Genomic DNA, 21,421 nt, shown 5'->3' with positions numbered 1-21,421 from the left:
AACATGTGGAAAAATGATTGTTTTGTGCTTTTTTTTTTTTTTCCTTTTCTTTATCCCCCTGCATTGGCACAGTAACTATTGGGGATATTGTAGAGGGAATTCCCTGAGATACAGGGTTTCTCCACCCCTGAAGTATACTGTCATGGGATTAACTCTAGACTCCTTGCATGATCATTTACTCTCCCCTTGCTGCTTTCGTGGTGTGTGGAAGACTTCTGCTTTGTTTTGGATAGTAAAATCAGACCTCTGTTTCTAGAGATCTTGGTGGCTGTGCAGCTCAAGGAATGGAGTTTATGAAGTCTTTCTTTGTGGTTCTAGCAGTTATGCTTCTTCAGTGTCGTTTTAATCCATCTTCTGTAGTTGGTGTTCTTGGTCGTTATGTTGCTACTAGAATGGAGCCTGGGATAAAGTCTTTCGTTATGTTTCCGGAAGACCAGTTCAGTTGTGGTTGTCTCAGTCAGACTTCTGGAATTGGAGCTTTTTGTTGCTGTTGTTGTTGTTGTTGGTCCCTGGATGCGTACTGTCCAGTCTTGGTTGCAACAACCAGTCGTCTGTATATAGCGATCTTGGCTTTTGCACAGATCAAAGGGTGACATGTTTTATAATTTTGTCTTATCGATAGCTGATGAGGAAGGACAACTTGCTCTTAGATCAAGTTGTTCCCATTTCCTCTTTGTCAGGTTATCAATTTAGAACTGGCTCATGTTGGTGTCAGAGCAGCATTGTAATTGCCCTGGAGGGGATTTGGTTCCTGGAGCTGTTGTGGAGAACTCTGTCGTATCAGTGTCTGGGATCCAGGAGTTAAGGCTGAACGGTCAGTGTCTAGTTCCCTAGAGCCTAAGTTGTTTCCACATGACATACATTCAGGGTGGGAGATGTCCCTGTGTTGTAAACAAATATGAGTTCTTATCCCTAGTAGATAAGAGCTTGTTTTTATATGTACAATTTCCCCTTTGTTTAATATGTCTTTGCAGGAGGAAGTGATGCTACATTATATTGCTGGTGGATTTTGCGGGTGGAGAGAAAAGAAACCAGACTCCTGAAAAAAACTAAGAATATATATGCTCACACATATCTAAAGGAAAAAAAGTTTCTTTAAAAAAAAGAAAAAGTGAGCCCGGAGAGATAACATAGCGGCGTTTGCCTTGCAAGCAGCCGATCCAGGACCAAAGGTGGTTGGTTCGAATCCCGGTGTCCCATATGGTCCCCCGTGCCTGCCAGGACCTATTTCTGAGCAGATGGCCAGGAGTAACCCCTGAGCACTGCCGGGTGTGGCCCAAAACCAAAAAAAAAAAAAAAAAAAAAACCAAAAAAATAAAGAAAAAAGAAAAAGAAGATTAAATAAAAGATGTAATTAAAGGGATAAAGTGGGGTCAGGAGAGAAAGTGTGGAGATCAGGCATCTGTCCTTCCTGTAGAAGGGCGGTGGCTCAGAACCCGGCATCCCATATGGTCCCCCGTGCCCACCAGTGTCGTTCTCCAAGCATAGAGCCAGGAGCACCCTCCGAGCGCTGCCCGGAGTGACCCAAAAGAAGCAAAAACAAATCAAATCAAATAAAAAAACCTAAAACAAGACAAAACAAACAAACAAAAGAAACTAACAAGAATAAAAAAGAAAAGAAAAAAGAAAAAAAAACAAAGAAAAAGGGGAGAAAGTGATACAGGAGATCACTTTACATTTGGGGAGAAACAGGATAAGAGGTAGTGTTATATAGGTCTATACTTATGATGAAAGAATAGGGTTCCCCCTTGTCTCTTGAGATTTCCTTGTGAGGTGTGGGGTCCAGGCAGGGAGGTCTTGGATATAGTTCTTGCAGTGGGATCCTTTGGAGCTAGTTCCGGTATCAAGCCACAGTCCACATTAGGAGAGGTGATTAGGAGGGCCACACTGCATGAGTCTGTCGGGGTGTTGGTTATATTTTCTTGCCAGGAATTAGGTGAGAGCTTGAGTGGCTGTCTCTTCACTTGGGTAGTGGGTACTGGCTCATTGTGGTAGGAGGTCTTTCTTGGTGCCTGGTGGATTAAGAGCTGAGGGTGAAGAGTTAAGAGTGTGGTGGGGATATTGGGGGTGGGATTGAGGGGTGAAGGAATAGTCGGATTTCTGGAGGAGGGAGAGGGGATAGTATATGGGAGGGGTTACATACGGTATAGGTATGAGTTGTTTGTGGTTTAGGTTTGTCCCTTAAGGAGAATTCCTGTCTCTGTGTGCTCCTGCACAAATATAAACATATAGAAGTTAGCTTAGGTATATATTAATGTAGAGAGGTGTGGAATGCAAGAGGTGCACTGAGTACTAAGTATAGTCCTTGTAAGGAAAGGAAACTAATAGATCAAATTTTGGGTATGTATAGGTTTCATGTCTCGAGTACTGACCATTATGTTAGTGAGGTCTATATAGGTGTTTACCCTTTTCAGTTTTGTCCACAGCACCCTATATGTCAGCATTCCTTTCCTATAGAGGGGGTAACCATGTGGTTTTTATTTGACATAGATTGAGTTGATGATAGTGAGGAGGAGAAGGTGGAAGAAGAGGGAGACAAGAAGAGAGAATAGGAAAAACAAGACAAAACAAAACAAACCAACAATCAAACACCAAAAACAACAAAAATACAAAGTAATGAGAAGAGAGGCATTAAGGGCAAGGGCATGTTAGTTTGGTTGAAAGGGTTCGATGCTTGGGCCCTGTGGTAAAAATCTGTAGGTCTCGGTTGTTGCTTCAGTGATCTGGCTGGTCCTGTGCTTCAGGTCCTAAAAGAAGGCATAATCTAGAGATAAAGGGTATGTTAAAGAGTTTTATCTGGCCATTTTCATGCTTCAAGCAGAGTATTGTGCCTCGTGTGACTGAGCCCTGAGGTACCACCATAGGATGTTCACACTTTGTATCCAGGAACCCTTATGGACAGAAAAACTGAGAGGGTTTTATTATTTTAAATTATAAATTTAAATATAAATTACCACATTATTTTAAATGTGGTAAGGTTAAATCATTCAAATATCATGTTTTGAAGTGTTTCCATTGGACTCAGTAAGTTCCCGTCATAATCTTTACCTGTAATCCTGTATATGATCCCTAGTAAATTATTATGGGCCTTTGTAGTAAAACGATAATTACATACCTGTTCTCTCTATGCTGCTGTTTCTGCTGTTGCTCATTTCTTTATGATATAATGTGTAGTCGGGCTTTGTGTTGTTTCTCTCCCCTTTGTTTTGGGCTATATTCCCCAGTATATGATGATTATTACTGTGTTTGAGGTTCCTATTCTGTTATACCCTGTTATTTAATCGTGGGGTATTGGATGTATATCTGGTGTATATTCTAGGTACTTCAGAATAGTGCTATCATTCTGTGTTTATCTTTCGTCTTTTGGCTTGCTTCATTTAACATAATATGTTCTAGATCCATCCACATTGCTGTAAAGTCTGTGATTGTATCATTTCTGACTGCCATGTAGTATTCCATTGTGTATAGATACCACATTTTAATGATCCACTCATCTGTTGTTGGACATAAGCCTTCTTAAGCCTCTATATGAACTCTGAATATTTTGGTGGGAGAGTGAGAGAGAACCAAGATTGACTTGTTGTGCTACTATCCAAGTTTAAATCTCTAAGTTTTCTTGTGCATTCAAGTTGTCACCTACCCATCTGGAGGAGCCCGCTTACTTTTTCCTTTATCCTTACCTTCTGTTTGGAGACTTGTTTGTATTTTAATTTATATTATTAATACTTATTTTTAGATGAACCACCATGAGATACAGTTACAAAGTTATTCATGATTGAGTTTCAGTGTTACAATATTCCAACACCCATTCCTTCATTGGTACACATCTACCACTACCTATGTCTTAAGCTTCTCTATCCTTTTCTTTATGGCTATTCTCCCTTCCCTTCTTCTCTCCCTCCCTGAGTGTTGGGGCTTAATAGAACTTCTACCCTAACCCTGATTTCTGTCTTCCAAAATATGTTTTTCTCTATCATATTTGCTGCTATCTATTATTTTCTTTGCCATATGAATTTATAGTTTTTGGTTTTATGAACTATAAATTTGGGATTGATAGAAGAGACAATCAGCAGTGTATAGCCATGAAGAGGACAGAGTCTTGGTTGATGCTTTTAAGTAAGAGCATTTTAATTTATATTAGCTATAATTTGGAATCAAAAGAACACAACTTTTTATTATTTAAAAAGAAGAAAACAAATATGTAGGTTGAATTTCAGGAAGAGGGCAAGTGAGTGTTCAGAAAAGAGTATAAACATGATTGCTTAAAATGACACTTATAATGCTGTTTAGTGACTATGTCCCAGGGGAAATTAACTTTCCACTGTACTGTCAGTTGACCAGTGAATTTCAAGTGACTATCTGAAAGCTCAGCCTGTTTCTTAATTTGGACTTAGTGTATAGGTTGTTTATGTCAGGCATACAGCAATTGATGGTTCATTCTAGAATATTGATTGCATCTAATGAGTATGAATGAATAGGTTCTTGCTCCATGAGGCAATGAATAAAATGCAATTCAGTTTAGTATTGTTTTGTTGTATCCCTACAAATTTTCATCCTCACAGCTTGCTGAGATCCATTGGGAAGCATTATCCTAAAATTTAATATAATATATCCTCCTTTAGTATTATTTTGTTTATTTAAAGAAAATCCATCACATAGTTGACATTGTTAATCATGATATTTGTTTCCAGATAAGTGAAAGCAAAGTTATTGAAAAAAAAAAAAGAAAGAAAAAGTGAAAGAGAAGAGAAAAAGAAAAAAAGTAGTAGGAAGCTCATTTGTGGAAATTATTATATCAGCAATGAAGTCATTAATACAATGGTAGAAGGTTTAATAATTTCTTGTTATATGTCTAGTTTGTTAAATTGGGGTGTTCCTTTAGGGATGACAGCATCACACCCAAATGAAGTTTGTCCAGAAATTCAAAGCTATGATACTACAAATTTTAGGGCCATTTACTCAGTTGCAGGGCATCTTGGAAGAAGTACCTGTTCAAACATGGCTACTACATTTGTGGGTGTGGTTACAGCTGCCAAGCTTTCTCAAAAGAAAGAAGAAATTTGGGAGGGTACCCACACTCATCCAAAAAATAAAACCCCAAAAAACCAAAACCCTGTTGATATCAGCTCAACAACCTGTGTACTTGAACTATGGTCAGATTGGTGTCCCTGCAGGGAGTCATAGAAGGTTAGTCATAGGGTAGGCCGTTGGGAAAGCACTGATTCTGGGTGATAGAGGCAGCAGGTGCAGCTTCAGCAGGGTGTGAGTTTGGCCCTCCCTCTTCCTGAGAAGACCAGCTTTTTGCTATGTAGGCCAGTGTACCCATGATGTTTTATGACTTGGTTTACATATTCTTTGAGAAAAGATGGAGTCTATGGAACTGTTCTAATTAGAACATGGTGACTCCCTTTCTTTTCTTCTAACCCACACCCAAACAGTGCTATAGGATTAATCCTAGAGGGGATCAGAGAAACCATATGCAGTGTCTAGGATGGAACCTGGGTCAGTCTTGTGCAAAGCAAGTGCCCTACCCACTGTACTATCTCTCTGGTCCAATAACCAACTTGTTATCATGACCCAAGCCAGCCAGGAGGGATCTGACCTCTTTTCTTGGTCTCACCTCTCACCAGTCCCTGGGTCTTTAAATTCAAAGCCTGACTCCCTCCCATATGCTGGTCTCACTACTAGGAGCAGTTGCTCTCTCTTGAATGAGTTAAGATTAGTGCAGAGAATAGTGTGGGGCAGATGGTCTGGTTTTTAATAAGATCCTCCAGGCAAACCATGGCAAAGGATTCTTGCCCCTCTATGAGCTGTGGAAACATTCAGATTTGCCATCTTTATATTTATTTGGCTCTAATTATGTGTTATATTTATCAGTAGTAGGTCTGCTTTGACAAATCTCCCTAATGTATGTTGGAGGAAGGGAAATAGATGAGGTTTGAATATAAATTAAATCTATTACAGACATGGAGGTATTTCCATATATGTATGATTCTGACTTGTTATTAGATGTAGTAGGTGTTCAATATATTTTTGGTATAAAATGACCACAAAATGTTAAAAAATATTTATACTATATGTAACCATAAATGTGGAGAAAATATGGCACAGCAAGAATTGTATTTATTCAAAGGATTTTTATCAATATGATGGCTTTGTGATAATGATATTTTTTATTATTTTTTAATTTAAACAACATGATTACAAGGTTGTTCATACTACAGTATTTTTTTTACAGTAAAGTTGCTCATGATTGAGTTACAGAATGACATTATTCTTGTGGCCTTTGGTCTTTTCAGTTATTGAGTAAAGGGAATGAATTAGAATACAAATAACAGTTTTCTTAAAACTATTCAATAGAGCATTGGGATCTTAAATTATATCTTTAGTGGCTAATGGGGATGGCCATGAACTGAAAAAAGTACCTTCCCTAAATCCAATTCAGGATTTCCTCAGTCTTGTTCCACTTTCATTCAGTGTATAGATTGATATTATTTGCAAGATTAGGCAGGAAAGAAGTGTTCTGTTGGTAGAATAACTTAGAAAACTTACAAACTCATGATTATGTGTTTTAATTCTAAAGTAGTATAGATTTATATTATTTGCATTGCTTTTGACAGAGCTCATATTGGGCTTTCAGTTGCTGTTTCTATCACAAATATACATGTATTGTAACTTTCCCTGGTCTACTGAGTATGGCTGATTTTTACTATTACCCAGAATGGTAGCATAAGCATAACTTCAAAAATATAACTGTTCTTGGAGATTCTGATGAATTTTATTTAGCACCTTACTTAAACTTACCATTGCTTTATCATTCTGCTTGTAAATTCCTATATATTGATGAGGGAACTCGACTAAAAAGTTTATTATTATTATCTCTATTTCTAGTGAAGGAGAAAATAGGGAAAGCAAGTTTCTCACTTTCACATTTCTAAAGAGCTATGAAGATTGGACAGCAATCCCATGCTGCATTTACTTATAGTGGGCTTCTAAAATATCTATGCTTCTAGTAAACATGTCCTATATTTCTGTACTACTTGTGGCTTTTCTGAAATTCAACTGCTTTCCAAATGGTGAAAAGTGGAGCATTTGAATTTTAATTCTTATCTCTTCCATCCTTTCATTATATGAAACTAAACTTTTAAACTTTTGGAGTTTTCTGAAACTGTTCATGCAAATTCACTTGTTATCACACATACTAACTACATTTTTCTGCTTTAAATTCCTATCTCTCCCTTATCTGCTGGGGAAGCTCCTAGTTACCCTTCAAAGACCTATACCATACCTAATCCCATGCTTGATAACAAGCTCTGAGCTTGTATATATCAAAACACTTTGGTATTAACCAGTTATTTGTCTTTCCTGCTATGTCATGACAGTTTTAGTAGAAGTCATTACCACCTGTATTTGTAGGTTTTGGCATTCATGTGTTGAAAAATGTCCTATTGTATATATATTATAGATATTTATATATAAATATTATAAATACATGCATATGTATGTGTATGTATATGTGTATATATATTTGCCTTCCAGTTGGTGTTCCAACTTCCAGATGGAAGCCATTCAGAGACACCACCAATGCCACACTCTTGGCATATACCTGGTAATGCTCTGGGGGAGAGGCATTTGGTGACAAGGATCAAATGAGGCTTTGCATGCCCCTTAACCCTATGTATTCCTTGCCATGTTTTTTCTTTTCTTTCCTTTTTCCTGCTCATTCCCTCCCCTTTTTCTTCCTGGACCCTTCCCTTTCCATTTCCCTTCCTTTCCTGTTCTGTTCTATTCTGTTTTAGTCCAGTCCTTTTCCTTTCTTAAAAGCCATATCTGGCAATGTTAAAGAATAACTCCTGACTCTGTACTCAGGATTTACTCCTGGGGTGCTTAGGGTATCATGTGTTTTTCTTGGATGTCAAACAACTGTGTGCATGGTAAGCATCTTATCCCTACACTATTTTTGTGACTCTTTACTGAGATTTTATATCCCTCAGAATATGCTGGGAACAACTAAACTAATTTGATCTCACTCATAAATTTTAGATCTGGATATTCATCTACTTGACATTTATAGCTGGGATGTCAGATGTTTTACATCTATGTGTCTGACAAGCTCAATATGTCCCAAACTGAACTCAATATGTCCCTTCCTGTTAGAATGACCAACTGACCCAGATTGCTCAGCCTTGGGGAGTTTTCGTGCCTGAAGTATTTAGAGCTTAATTTAAGTGAGTCCCATGTATGCCAGGATGGTATCTGTCTTCATTTCCCATGGGTTTGACGCCTGTTACAACCTTTTCCCTTCTCATATAAACATTTATGGTTTTCTGTTATAATCTCATTTTGTGGCATCATATGGACATATTTAAACCAAACAAAAAATTTAAGCATCTTTTACTTTCAATAATCATTTGGACATACATGAACCTATGAAATACCTGCTGTTCTATAGTTGACTTTTTTTTCTGGGCCACAACTGGCTGTGCTCAGGATTTACTCATGGCTCTGTGATCAAAGGTCATTTCTGGTGAGGATGGTAAAGGTGACAGAACCCAGATTCATCATTCACAAGACAAGATCCTAACCCTGTGTAATATTTCTCTGACCACTAATTATTACTATATTTTAAAAAGTGTATCGTTTTTGTGAGATGTAGAGATGTACAATGATGTTGATCATACTTCTCATGCATGTGTCACTACAATACCACATGCAAAACCAGTGAACCCATTTGCCTCCACCAATGCTGCTCATTTTTATAGACAAATCTTCAGTTCTAAAATTTTTGATTCTTTGTTATTCCCTTAACTTTGTTTTATTTTATTCCATATATAAGAGTGATAATTTTGTTTCCCTCTTTTTTATTATGAAGAAATTCTGTTATTTTAATGTATATTCACATCCTACCATTTTCCCTTATGCCAACTTAAAATTGAGAAAGGGCAGGGGCCGGGCGGTGGCGCTAGAGGTAAGGTGCCTGCCTTGCCTGCGCTAGCCTTGGATGGACCGCGGTTCGATCCCCCGGTGTCCCATATGGTCCCCCAAGCTAGGAGCGACTTCTGAGTGCATAGCCAGGAGTAACCCCTGAGCTCACCGGGTGTGGCCCCCCCAAAAAAATTGAGAAAGGGCAGTTTGCTAAGCAATTGTTTTCATGAGAGAATGCAGTAAAGTAATATAATATAGAAAACCTCATCAAATAGAAATCCTGGCATGTCATTAAGGTGGTTCCCTTCTCTAGATGCTAGAGTGGTGAGACAGCATGGACATATCCTCACTATCCAGTGGGCATCACTTTCAGTGTTTTTATCCCACTTAATGGTGAGCTCCATCCTTGCTGTCACTCAGACAAAAACTTCAGAGTCATCCCTTGCTCTCACTCACATTCCATACGCGATCCTTTAGAAAACATACTTGTTCTACCTTTAAATCTAGACTTCAGCCTTTTATCCTACTAAAATCCTAATCAATAAACTATTTATACTCCCCACTTTACCCCAGATCTTTTACTCTTTTTTTGTGCTATGTACTACACATTTTTCTATTTATTACATTGATTGTTGTTTATTTTCTTGGGTTTTGGGAAAGCTGGTTTCTTCTCTGATATGTCAGGTGCCTGAAGTTTTATACAAAGCAACACAGCTGCCCCAGACTTCTTCCTAGTACTTGCTAAGTTCTCAGTGAGTACTTATTGAAAGAATAATTAATTCCTTCGCAACACTTAAAGTCAGAGCTGAGGATACATTCCTACTATTTATAGAACACACTTTAGACACCATATCACTTAGTCATCTCAAGAAGCTTCAGGCCTTGCCTTTTCTCATTTCACAGAAATTAATTCACAGAGCTAGTAAGTGATGCCCCCAAGCCTTGAACCTAGGAATTTTTTTTTAACTTCAGAATATTATATTCCATCACTGCCATGTCACTTACCGAATACGTGTGTTCATTTGATCACAATTTCAAGATTCTTCTTCTGTAAGTCACAGTATCTTACGCTATTTCTCAAACATGTTCTAATTGGTGAGGTGATGGTATCACCTACAAGATTTGTTTCTGTGAGGAATTGTGGTAGTTCGGAAACGATTAAAATGTCAGAGAACAGACAATGTTTATTTGGACTAAGTTTCCAAGTTGCTAAATAGTATTGCCAGTAGGAGAAAAAAAAATCACATTTAACAAATTTCACAATAGTTTAAAATCCACTGAGCATTCCAAGACAAACATTTAGCTATTTAAAGGGATAGCTTGAGCAGTGTGATGGAAAGGAAAGCTATTTAAAATGATAGCCAGTTAAAATTTGAGTTTGTCTTATCCTCTTTTTTCATCAAGTAATTAAAGTTCTCGACTTGTTTGAAAATGGTTCAGATTTAATTTCATTTTGTTAAGCACCTCAATTTTTCAGCTCAAGGAAGAAAAAAGCCTATTAGCAATTTGCATTATCCTTTATAACCTCCTTTATAATATGAAATTTATATGGGAAATGCTAATTGAACATTTATCATCCCAAAGATAATGATTTCTGTACTTTGGGTAGTGATAATTAAGATGAAATATGAAAATGATATGGGGTGAAAGTCTTATTTTTTTTTCCATTCCTACTGGTTGGAGACTAGGAATGATGTCTGTTCTTTGCTTCAGATGGGTGATAAACAGAGGACAGAATGAAGGGGTCAAAGAGAGAGATATAAATTGCAATTGCCTTCATGTCCACTAGTCCTTATTACCTAATCCCAGGGAATTAATCTATTTCCAGACAAAGAAGATGGAAAATGCTGTATTAATGACAGATCTGAGAATATCCTTTCCATTCTGCTTTATGAAAAAGAGAGCTTCTCTATGTTGTTTGTCTATCAATCCTTATTTTTTCCTTTATGATGGGACTAGGTGGCCAAAACCCATAATCAATATGAAGAATACACTAGGATAGTGCATTGAGCACTACAGATCTCTTGATTTCTTGAAATCAAGTCATGATTAATCTGTTGGAATGAGCAACCTGTGATTAGGATATATAGGAACCATTTTGTCTGTGCCCTCACATTCCTGACAGGTTTTTGTTATTGTTGTTGTTGTTATTGTTGTTTGGGCCACACCTAGTAGAGCTCAAGGGTTACTCCTAGACCTTGCACTCAGCACTTACCTGGCAGGCTCATATGGCCATATGGGAATATTAGGGATCAAGCCCAGGTTTACTATATGCAAGGCAAATGCCCTACCTGCTGTGCTATATCACTCTGGCCCCTCCTGACATGGATTTAAGTGAAGTAGATTGGATTAAGGGAAGTAGATTGGAATTTAATACATTGGAACTCAAGAAAAATAATATACAAGCATTCCTTTTATAAAAATCTATATCCTTTTCAATTAAATAAGTAATTATTAGATATCTACTATAATCTAGGCATTGGCATTTGCAGATTGTCCCTATTGTAGATGTTGTCCCTGATGGATAATTTTCATTTAAAACTGAGATTGATTAAAAGAATGTTAAAGACCTACAATCAAATGTAAGTCTTAAACTCACTGTCACTTGGATTTCCTTAATTCTAGCAATAATAAGAAAAACTGCACCTGTACGAGTTTTAAGATAACACATTAATCTTTCTGTAGGCTCCTGGTCTCTACAGTTCAGTTTTATTTGAGATTATTTATTGTTGTGTATATAAATATTTTTGGGATTATTATGTTACTGACCCTACCCTGATCGGTGATTGTGCCCTACCCTAGGGTGGGACCTGGCATTTTGCCCCTACCCTAGGGTGGTACCTGATTCTGCTTCCACCATTGGGTGGTATCTGATCCCACCATTGGGTGGTACCTGATTCTGGGGGATAAAAACAAGGGTCTGTGGAAGGCGAGAGGCTTTTGGCTGGAACTTATGCTGAGTCTTTGGACTTCAGTCTTGTCCACCGAATAAAGCTAATATTTCCACAAGCCTGACTGTGAGCTGTTTACACGCCATTTTACCTCAGAACTGTGGGGCTGGACAGGGTGGCAGACGCATGCTCCGAACTGGAGGGGAAAGACCTCATCCTCCATCCCTCCATCAGTCAAACTCTTAAGGGGCTGACTTGCAACAATTTATATAATTTTTCTTGGGTGGGGGGGTTATACCTGTTGGTGCTAAGGTGTTACACCTGGCTCAGCACTCAGGAATCACTCCTGGCAGGTTTGTGGGGGGACCATATAGGATGCCAGGGATCAAACCAGGGTTGGCCACATGCAAGGCAAATGCCCTACCCGCTGTGCTATTGCTCTGGTCCCTATATATTCATTTTTAAAGTAAGTACTTGGCTACCTGCTATGTATACTAAGTAATGGGCTATGAAATTGGTTTATGCTGAAATTTTGGGAAGATGGCTCTTGGGAAATTCAGATATTTTCTTAATCTACTAGACTCATTTGAAATTGGTATCATTTTATGCATTTTATGCAGGTGAATGAAGAGGCAAGCCTCGGAAAAGGCCGTGAAGTACTGTCAGGTCCACTTTGGAGCCGCTGTACAGTCATTCCACAGGGGACTTTGCCCACCACACTGAAGCACCCCAGAACAGCAGAGAGAACTTTCCTGTAGCAGCCCCCATGATCCCTACTTCTGCTACCACAGACGCTGTCCAGCGTCCCAATGACCCCGATGCTAAGTCCTGTCCTACACCAGCCTCTACCACCTCAGCAGTCAGCCCCTGTACCCTCTCCAGGTCCACCTCAACACCAGACCTGTCTAGGGACCCTCGTTCCCCCCGGCCACCCAGACCTGTGTCCACTCCCAATATGCCTTGTCTGGGTGCAGGAGAGGAGCAGGCCAGAGTGGCAGAAGGCGCCTGCCTGCCCCCAGAGCCGAGCCCTGAGCAGGTGAAGATACCCCCTGAGGGCACACTGGCAGAGCTGCCATGCTGGGCAGCAGAAGCAGGCATCGAGCCAACCAGCAGCCAGGTCACCAGCTCTCAGCCTCCTGGCAGCACAAGTAGCCAGCACTCCAATGTCTGTCCCTGCAAAGCAGAGCCCAGCCAGGCTAAGTCATGCTTTCTGTCCAGCCTGCCCAAGCTGGTCACAGCCACCAAGTCACCACCTGAAGTCACTGCCCCACCTCCCACCCCTACCCTGCTCTCACCCAAAGGCAGCATCTCGGAGGACATTCTGACCAAGCAGAAGCTGAAGTCAGCCATCCTGTCTGCCCAGTCAGCTGCAAACGTGCAGAAGGAAAGTCTATGGCAGCCAGTGCTAGAGATGTCGAGCCAGGAGTCCCAATTCGAGAGCAACTCAGACAAGGACAACTACATGGACATCTGAGGGGGATTGCTCACCTGCTTTGGCCTCTGGGACGCCCTCCACCTTATACATCTGTCCTGGGAAGTGCCCAGAGTATGGCCACTGTAAGCTGAGTGCACGGCAGGTGGCTCAGATCTGCACAACTGGACTCTTTCTCTGAAATTTGATCTATGTTGTGGCTGTCCCCAGTCCAGACAGCTACACCACACCTGTAATTCATACTAGATGGGAGCCGCTCGGTTTCTGGGGACTACCCAAGACTGGGCTCTTCACTCCCTTTTTGGTTCCTTTCCTAATAAAGATTTAAGTTCTCAAAAAGTGTTGACATTTTATTTTATTAAATTTGTTTTGTACAGAGGCTCGGCTAGGCCCAGAACACTCCACATGCCAGGATTTCGTGGGCTTTTGACTGGTATGATGGGGGCTCTGGGCAGGACAGCTAGCCATAGGACCCTGGGCTGACCACTTTGTCCAGGAGAGCATGATTCCCCCCACACCAGGCGGGTCTTCAGGGCCACGCCTGGTTAATCGGGCCTTGGGGGGAGGGGGTGAGAAATTCCTCCCTAGGCATCCAGAAACTACAGAGGCTCGGCTGGTCTCAGAACACTCCGCATGCCAGGATTTCTTGGTGTGTTTGCCTGGTATGTTGGGGGCTCTGGGCAGGACAGCTAGCCATAGGACCCCTGGGCTGACCACTTAGTCCAGGGGAACAAGATTCCCCCCGCACCAGGCGGGTCTTCAGGGCCACGCCTGGTTAATCGGGCCCTGGGGGGAGGGGGTGAGAAATTCCTCCCTAGGCAGCCAAAAACTACAGAGGCTCGGCTGGGCCCAGAACACTCCACATGCCAGGATTTCGTGGGCTTTTGACTGGTATGATGGGGGCTCTGGGCAGGACAGCTAGCCATAGGACCCTGGGCTGACCACTTTGTCCAGGAGAGCATGATTCCCCCCACACCAGGCGGGTCTTCAGGGCCACGCCTGGTTAATCGGGCCCTGGGGGGAGGGGTGAGAAATTCCTCCCTAGGCATCCAAAAACTACAGAGGCTCGGCTGGGCCCAGAACACTCCACATGCCAGGATTTCTTGGTGTGTTTGCCTGGTATGTTGGGGGCTCTGGGCAGGACAGCTAGCCATAGGACCCCTGGGCTGACCACTTAGTCCAGGGGAACAAGATTCCCCCCACACCAGGCGGGTCTTCAGGGCCACGCCTGGTTAATCAGGCCCTGGGGGGAGGGGGTGAGAAATTCCTCCCTAGGCATCCAAAAACTACAGAGGCTCGGCTGGGCCCAGAACACTCCACATGCCAGGATTTCTTGGTGTGTTTGCCTGGTATGTTGGGGGCTCTGGGCAGGACAGCTAGCTATAGGACCCCTGGGCTGACCACTTAGTTCAGGGGAACAAGATTCCCCCCACACCAGGCGGTCTTCAGGGCCATGCCTGGTTAATCGGGCCCTGGGGGGAGGGGGTGAGAAATTCCTCCCTAGGTAGCCAAAAACTACAGAACCGCGCAGGGGCTTATGCCGCCGCGCGTACTTCATATATTTCATTTATTCAGAATATTCCTTATTCTTATGTTATGTTTTCCGTATACAGAATGTTTATTTTGTATTCTCCCCTTTCCCACACCCCTACAAAGCTCTTTTTTACTCTTTAACTCTCTAACCCCTTCTCAAACATCACTAACCTAGTTTACTCCTTTTAACTTCAGTAGTGTAGAATCGTAATCACAGTCCAAAGCTGTGCATTGTGTTTGACAACCCCAAACTGTTTCAAGATACATAAAATGGACACGTATTTCTTTAGAATATTTTGTGTTTTTTCTCTGACAGCTATAATTCTTACTAAATGTTGTCTTATACAGTGATGATTCTAACCACTTTTTATCTTCTCTTTTTGAGCTGTTTAACAAGGAATTTTGGTGGAAGAGTCCCCCAGTTTAATGCTTATGATTGAATCATGTCAATGGATTCATTGTAATTGTTCTTATGGCCCCCATATGTGCCAATAACACCATGTGGCATTGCTTCTTATTTGCATAAGCACATTAAAATGGGAAAATAGTATAAATACAAATAAAATCCTATCTAATAGAGATTGGAACACACAAACCTTGTAGTGCAAAGGGACCTTACACCCTGAACATTGACATAACGACCTGGCACAGACCTCAGAAGAAAGGGCATATTCCATTCTCCCCTGAACCAGGAAAGCCATCCACGAAACATCCAGGCTGGTCTATAACATCACCTGGAAGCAATCCTCTACCATGGAAGACCTACACTGCTCAGACTTCGACCTGCTCAAAAGAGACTTCCCTTAACACTGAGAAGACTTAACAACAACAACGACCTGCTTACAGGACAGGGCTCTCTGCATTCCCCTTTGATTGTGAGGTAAAAGGAGAGGATGCTCCACGTCCTGACTTCAATGTAAGATATGCAGATTCCAGGATCTTTAATACAGAAACATGATACCAACAACAGAGACTGTGTGAAAAATAAAAGTGTGTTGGCACTACAGACAATGTATTGGATTGGACGATCTAGCTTGCTTGGAGCCTAGACTTGGTCTTGTGCCAGGAAACTTCAGGGGTCTGGTCTCTTTGTACTTAGGCCAAGGTTATTTCTTTCCATGTCCCTCATATTTTGGTGGGCCTATGCAAACAACAATTGCCACTCTAACACCATTCTTACTGTGCTCCTTTGACTCTAATCCTTAAAAAGAACTCACTTAAAATTTGAGGTTAACTTAAGCTAATATGCATGTATATGGAAATGTAAGAAAATACTATGCCTGTAATGTTTAAGGAGTTACATAAGTTTTATGGCTTTAGATTGCCTTGTGTACTGTTAAGAAATATTATAATGTGCTACAATCTGGGGACTTGAGGGACAAAGTAATTGTACATGGATTCTGTCTTATTTATCTTAATGTACTTTGGCTGAAATTTCAAAGTTAAGATATCAGCAAGGGGACTTCTGAGAATTATGTTATGGGTGATTGTCCTTCCACTGTAACTTTACCTTGTCCTCTTACTTTGCACCCTTGTTCTCATAATTAAAAAAAAATTTGTTTTGTTTGTTTTTGGGCCACACTCCTGACTCTGCACTCAGAAATAGTTCCTGGCAGGGTTGGGGGACCATGTGGAATGCAGGGGATTGAACCCAGGTTCTTCTTGAGTTGGCCATGTGCAAGGCAAATGAACACTCTGCCGCTGTGCTATCACTCCAACCCCCAATAATGTCATTTTAATATATAGAATATGTTCTTTGAACATTCCATGAACCGCCAGGATTTAAATACCTTTGTCATAGTTTAGAAAAGTCCTGCTTCTAAAAAGGATATTGGCAAGCTAGAGAAGTATAGTTTTAAACTTTTCTGCATTGGAAAAAAATATGTATAAGGCATTATATTGGATGAGGCCAAAGATTTTATTTGACCTTGAGTGAGCTCTGACATTACCAGAAAATGACAAGTGAAGCATGATGGGAATCCCTCATACTGTTTGCCTCAAGATAGATGAAAAAAAAAAAACACTTATTGACTGTTGTATTGGCAATGATGCTAAGTGCTTGTCCTCCATCTGTAGCCTTCTAATTGCTCCTTCAGCTGTCCTTTTTACTCCTATCTTTATTCTCCCTAAAGCAGCCAGAGTCTCCTAAAACTTCTTTTATACATATTGCTTTCCTTATTCCTGGGCACACTTCAGACCCCTGGTTCATTTTCATATTTCATTTCTCTCCAGACTTCCTTGTTCATTCTGCTAAAGCAACACTGGTATGTTCAAAAACAATCAAGCATTTTCCTCCGAGGATCTTGACATTTTGTGCTCTTTTCCCAACAGCATCTCCAGATATTTGAAGGTTTTTTTCCCCCACTTCATTCATGTCTCTGTCCAAATAACACGTTTTTAGAGAACCCTTACCTGAGTACTCTGTCTAGCTTTCTGATACTCTGATGATGTTCCTTAAAGTCTTACAAGTTCCTTATCAATATATACAGATTTATTTACACATACATCGTTTTTTTTGGCTTATGGGACACACCCAGTGATGCTCAGGGGTTACTACTTGCTCTGCACTCAGAAATTGCTCCTGGTTTAGGAGATCATATAGGACACCAGGGAATAGAACCGCCATTTGTCCTAGGTCTGCCATGTGCAAGGCAAAAGCCCTACCACTGCACCACCGCTCTGGCCCCTGCATATACATATTTTTTTACTGCTGGAGCTGGAACTCAGGTTTCGTGCTTGCAAGGTGTGCACTTCACTGAAACATGTCCTCTGCCCATGCAATTTAAAATGGGGGCCAGAGAGATTGCATGAAGGTAGTGTGTTTGCCTTGCATGCAGAAGGATGGTGGTTCGAATCCTGGCATCCCATATGGTCCCCTGAGCCTGCCAGGAGCGATTTCTGAGCATAGACCCAGGAGTAATCCCCGAGCATCGCTGGGTGTGACCCCCTCCAAAAAAAATTTAAAACATACTGATTTACTTTTCAATGCTTATCACTCCCTGACATTCTGTGACATGTTTGTGTTGATTTTAAGCATTTAAGCTCCCACGAGAACAGGCTTTGCTTTTCAGTTCTACTAGGCTCATACTTGGCTCATACTAAACACTCAAAAACTAGTTGTATGTAATGTTTCTGCCTATATTACAGAAGGAGGAACCAAGATATGGTGAAATAAAATTTACTGACAAGTGGCAAATTCACATTCAGACTGCAGCTTGCCTGCAAAGCTAAAATTATTTCTTTTGGTATATTCCTCTTCTAACTCCTTAAGGTTATACTTTGTTAGATACACATAATTTGCTTGGTACATTAATATTAAAATCATATACTTGTCAGACATTATGTTTTCTATATTCAAAAGACCTTATATATTATAATAATTTGCATATAGTAATTTAATCAGCGTATATAGGAGATGGTACTGTTATTACTTCCAAAGTGCAAAGGTCTGAATGAAGCTCAGCAGAAAAGAGAAAGCTAAGTTTGGTGACATCTGGAAGAAGTACACTGGAATTTTTGTTGAGATTGAAGCCTTTTATTCCTATCCATTAAGTTCAGTGTGTGTTTTGTATTTGTGTGTGTGTGGGGGGCTGGGGGTGGTGGGGACATTTATATATTTTGCTAAGAGGGTAAAGTTGAGAATGAAGAAAATCTTTTTGTTGCTCCAAAGTTGGTAGCAGCAGGTTACCTTCCACAGGGTTTTAGTGGACCTTTTATAGGTTCTCTTTGAGACAGAAGCAGGTGGTGCTCAGAAACCACTCCTGGAAAGGCTCAGGAGACATACATGTATGCGGTGCTGGGGAAAGAATATAGGTTGATCACATACAAGGCAAAAGCCCTACCTACAGTACTATCTCTCATCCAAAATGCAAAGATTTTTGACCTGTTTCATATCATTTCCATAAGAAGCTCTCTCAGTTATTTTTATTGTTGTTTTCTTCCTAATAGTTTCACTTTCTCTGACATTTTTTTTAGAACTCCCAATTGGTGCCCAGGGAGTGTGGGGTCCAATGCCAGTGATATACTCTGCTGATCAGGTTCTGCTGTACAGAGCTAGGTTCCAGGATGCAATGCGACTTGGGTTCTGTTTTTCCAGGATCCACCAGAGCCATCCTGGCAATGAAGCTAAAAGGTTTTTAGGACTAAATTCAGTGATGCTTCCGGAGGTCATGGTGATATGGATCAAACCTAAATTCGTGGATTAAACCTGAATTTGTAGTGCCAATGATCAAACCTAGGTTTGGCAAATGCACCCTAATACCTATCTCCCTGGCCCTCCTACAGACATTTCAATGCCACAGTGTGTGTGTGTGTGTGTGTGTGTGTGTGTGTGTGTGTGTGTTTATGTGCCATTTCTGCCTCATATATAGAGGGGGCTGGAGAGATAGAATGGAGCTAAGGCATTTACCTTGCATGCAGAAGGTCAGTGGTTTGAATCCCGGCATCCCATATGGTTCCCTAAACCTGCCAGCGATTTCTGAATGTAGAGCCAGGAGGAATCCCTGAGCACTGCTGGGTGTGACCCAAAAACCAAAATAAATAAATAAAAGGGTAAATTATTCTGACATCCTCAAGAAAATAATGTTACTCACATGGTCTAGGTTTATCAGTCTTTTGATGCCTTTTCTACTTTCTAGAAGAACAGTTACATGGAATTCTACAAAGAATTTTGAGCCTGGAGAGACAGCACAGCGGTGTTTGCCTTGCAAGCAGCCGATCCAGGACCTAAGGTGGTTGGTTCGAATCCCGGTGTCCCATATGGTCCCTGTGCCTGCCAGGAGGTATTTCTGAGTAGACAGCCAGGAGTAACCCCTGAGCACTGCCGGGCGTGTCCCCACCCCAAAAAAGAATTTTATATACCCATTGTTACCTACAGCTTATTTCTGTCTTTTTTTTTGGGGGGGGGGTCACATCTGGCAGTTATCAGGGGTTACTCCTGGCTCTACACTCAGAAATCGCTCCTGGCAGGCTCAGGAGACCATATGGGATGCTGGGATTCGAACCACCGTCCTTCTGCGTGCAAGGCAAACACCCTACTTCTATGCTATCTTTCTGCCCCCCCCCGTCTCCTTTTATTATATGAAAAATCTTTGATGGACATTGGCCATCTATATACTTGAGTTTCACATTTCTAGAACCAACACAGTAGGATCACTTCATGATTTATGATTACCTGTAAACTGTGGTGTATCTTGCAGAAATTAATCTAAGTTTTGGGATCAGAACTGGTGGTTTTGTTTATTTTGTTGTTGAGCCACACTTGGCAGTGATTACAGCTGATTCCTGGCTGTGTTCAAGGATTACTCCTGGCAGGCTCAAGGGACCATATGGAGTGCCAAAGATCAAACCTGGGCCTACACATGCAAGGCAAGTGCAATGCCTGCTGTACTATTTCTTCAGCTTCAGCTTTGGCTTTCTCACCTGGCTCAGGTGAGGACCACTTGCTCTGCTCCAACCACAGGCATCTGCTCATTGTTACTTCCTGGATAATCTGCGATTGGCAGTGAAGTGGATGCTTCATCACTATAGTCTGCTGCAGGATTCTTGGCAGCTGAGCTGAGGTGACTGTTCTTGGAACACAAAAGACTTGTAAACATTTTGGATTGGCTGAAAGCGGTGCTCAGAGATTTCTCTTGGGAGAAAAATGAAACCATTCATGTATTTCTCCACATGGTTCCATATTCTGCTAAGAGGAAGAAAGAAGATAAAGGTTGCAATGAAGAAATAAACTCCTTTTTTTGTTGTTCCAAAGGCCATTGCTGTAGGATACCTTCCACAGGGTTTTGGTAGGACATTTGCAGGTTCTCTTTGAGACAGAGGCAGTTCCTCGCTTTTCTGGTATGGATCCATCCTCATTTAGCTGCCTTTCTCCTAGGTGGTACTGATGGCTTTTTAGTGCTCCACCAGCTCTGTTCCTTACCAGCTCCATCCTGCTGTCTGCTTAAGCACTAAGATCTATATAAGACCTATTTTGAACCACAATAGTGATCTTCTTTACCTTCTGGATTTTAGGTATTAGGGAACCCTGACAAAAAAAATCTCAGGGATGGAGGAATTTTCCTTTCCAGTGTCCTACTCTGTTGGGACACTACTGGCTAGAGGCCTTGTGTAACTTACAGCTCCTTTCAGGGAGCTTTCTTCATTTTATTTTTTTGGTGGTTTATGGTAGCTATTTTTCTTGCTCTTTGATGCCTAAGGGATATATATATTTATAACCACTCAGACTGCATCCTCTCCCTCTACCCCTTCCGGAGGAAGGGAAGAATGATCATCAGTGGCCAAAGGCAGTAGCAGAAGCAACACCTAGAGCCGGCTTCACGCTCAGGAGAGGACGCTCTGGCTCCTCCTTGTAGCTTCAGGTGCTCTACAGGATCAGGGAAACTTCTCTAGTCACATACTATAGAAATGATCCCTGAAAGTATAGTCTTCTAAGGTATATATTAATAATGTTCTTGTTTTGTTTTGAGGCCACACCTTGTGAGAGCAAACGGATTACTCCTGGCTCTGTGCTATGAGATCACTCCTGGCCATTTTGGAGGGCCATATGGAGTACTGGGGATTAAATCCAGGCCAGCCACATGCAAGGCAAATGGCCTATCTATCATCCTATCTCTGTGACCCCAATAATGCATTTTTTTTT

The 21,421-nt window shown here is 41.2% G+C and overlaps 1 non-coding gene across 1 annotated transcript; it reads right to left on the bottom strand.

Moving 5' to 3' along the window:
- Window positions 1–20,995: 20,995 nt before the first annotated feature.
- LOC126019570 (small nucleolar RNA U3) lies at window positions 20,996–21,209 on the bottom strand. The gene has a single exon (XR_007499219.1). It is a non-coding gene; the product is annotated as a small nucleolar RNA U3 (small nucleolar RNA).
- Between the last annotated feature and the right edge of the window lie 212 nt (window positions 21,210–21,421).

This window comes from Suncus etruscus, chromosome 9, assembly GCF_024139225.1.
Source record: "Suncus etruscus isolate mSunEtr1 chromosome 9, mSunEtr1.pri.cur, whole genome shotgun sequence".
Taxonomy (NCBI): Eukaryota; Metazoa; Chordata; class Mammalia; order Eulipotyphla; family Soricidae; genus Suncus; species Suncus etruscus.
The sequence above is the reverse complement of the archived record's forward strand: the minus strand, read 5'-3'. Positions and strand labels throughout refer to the sequence as shown.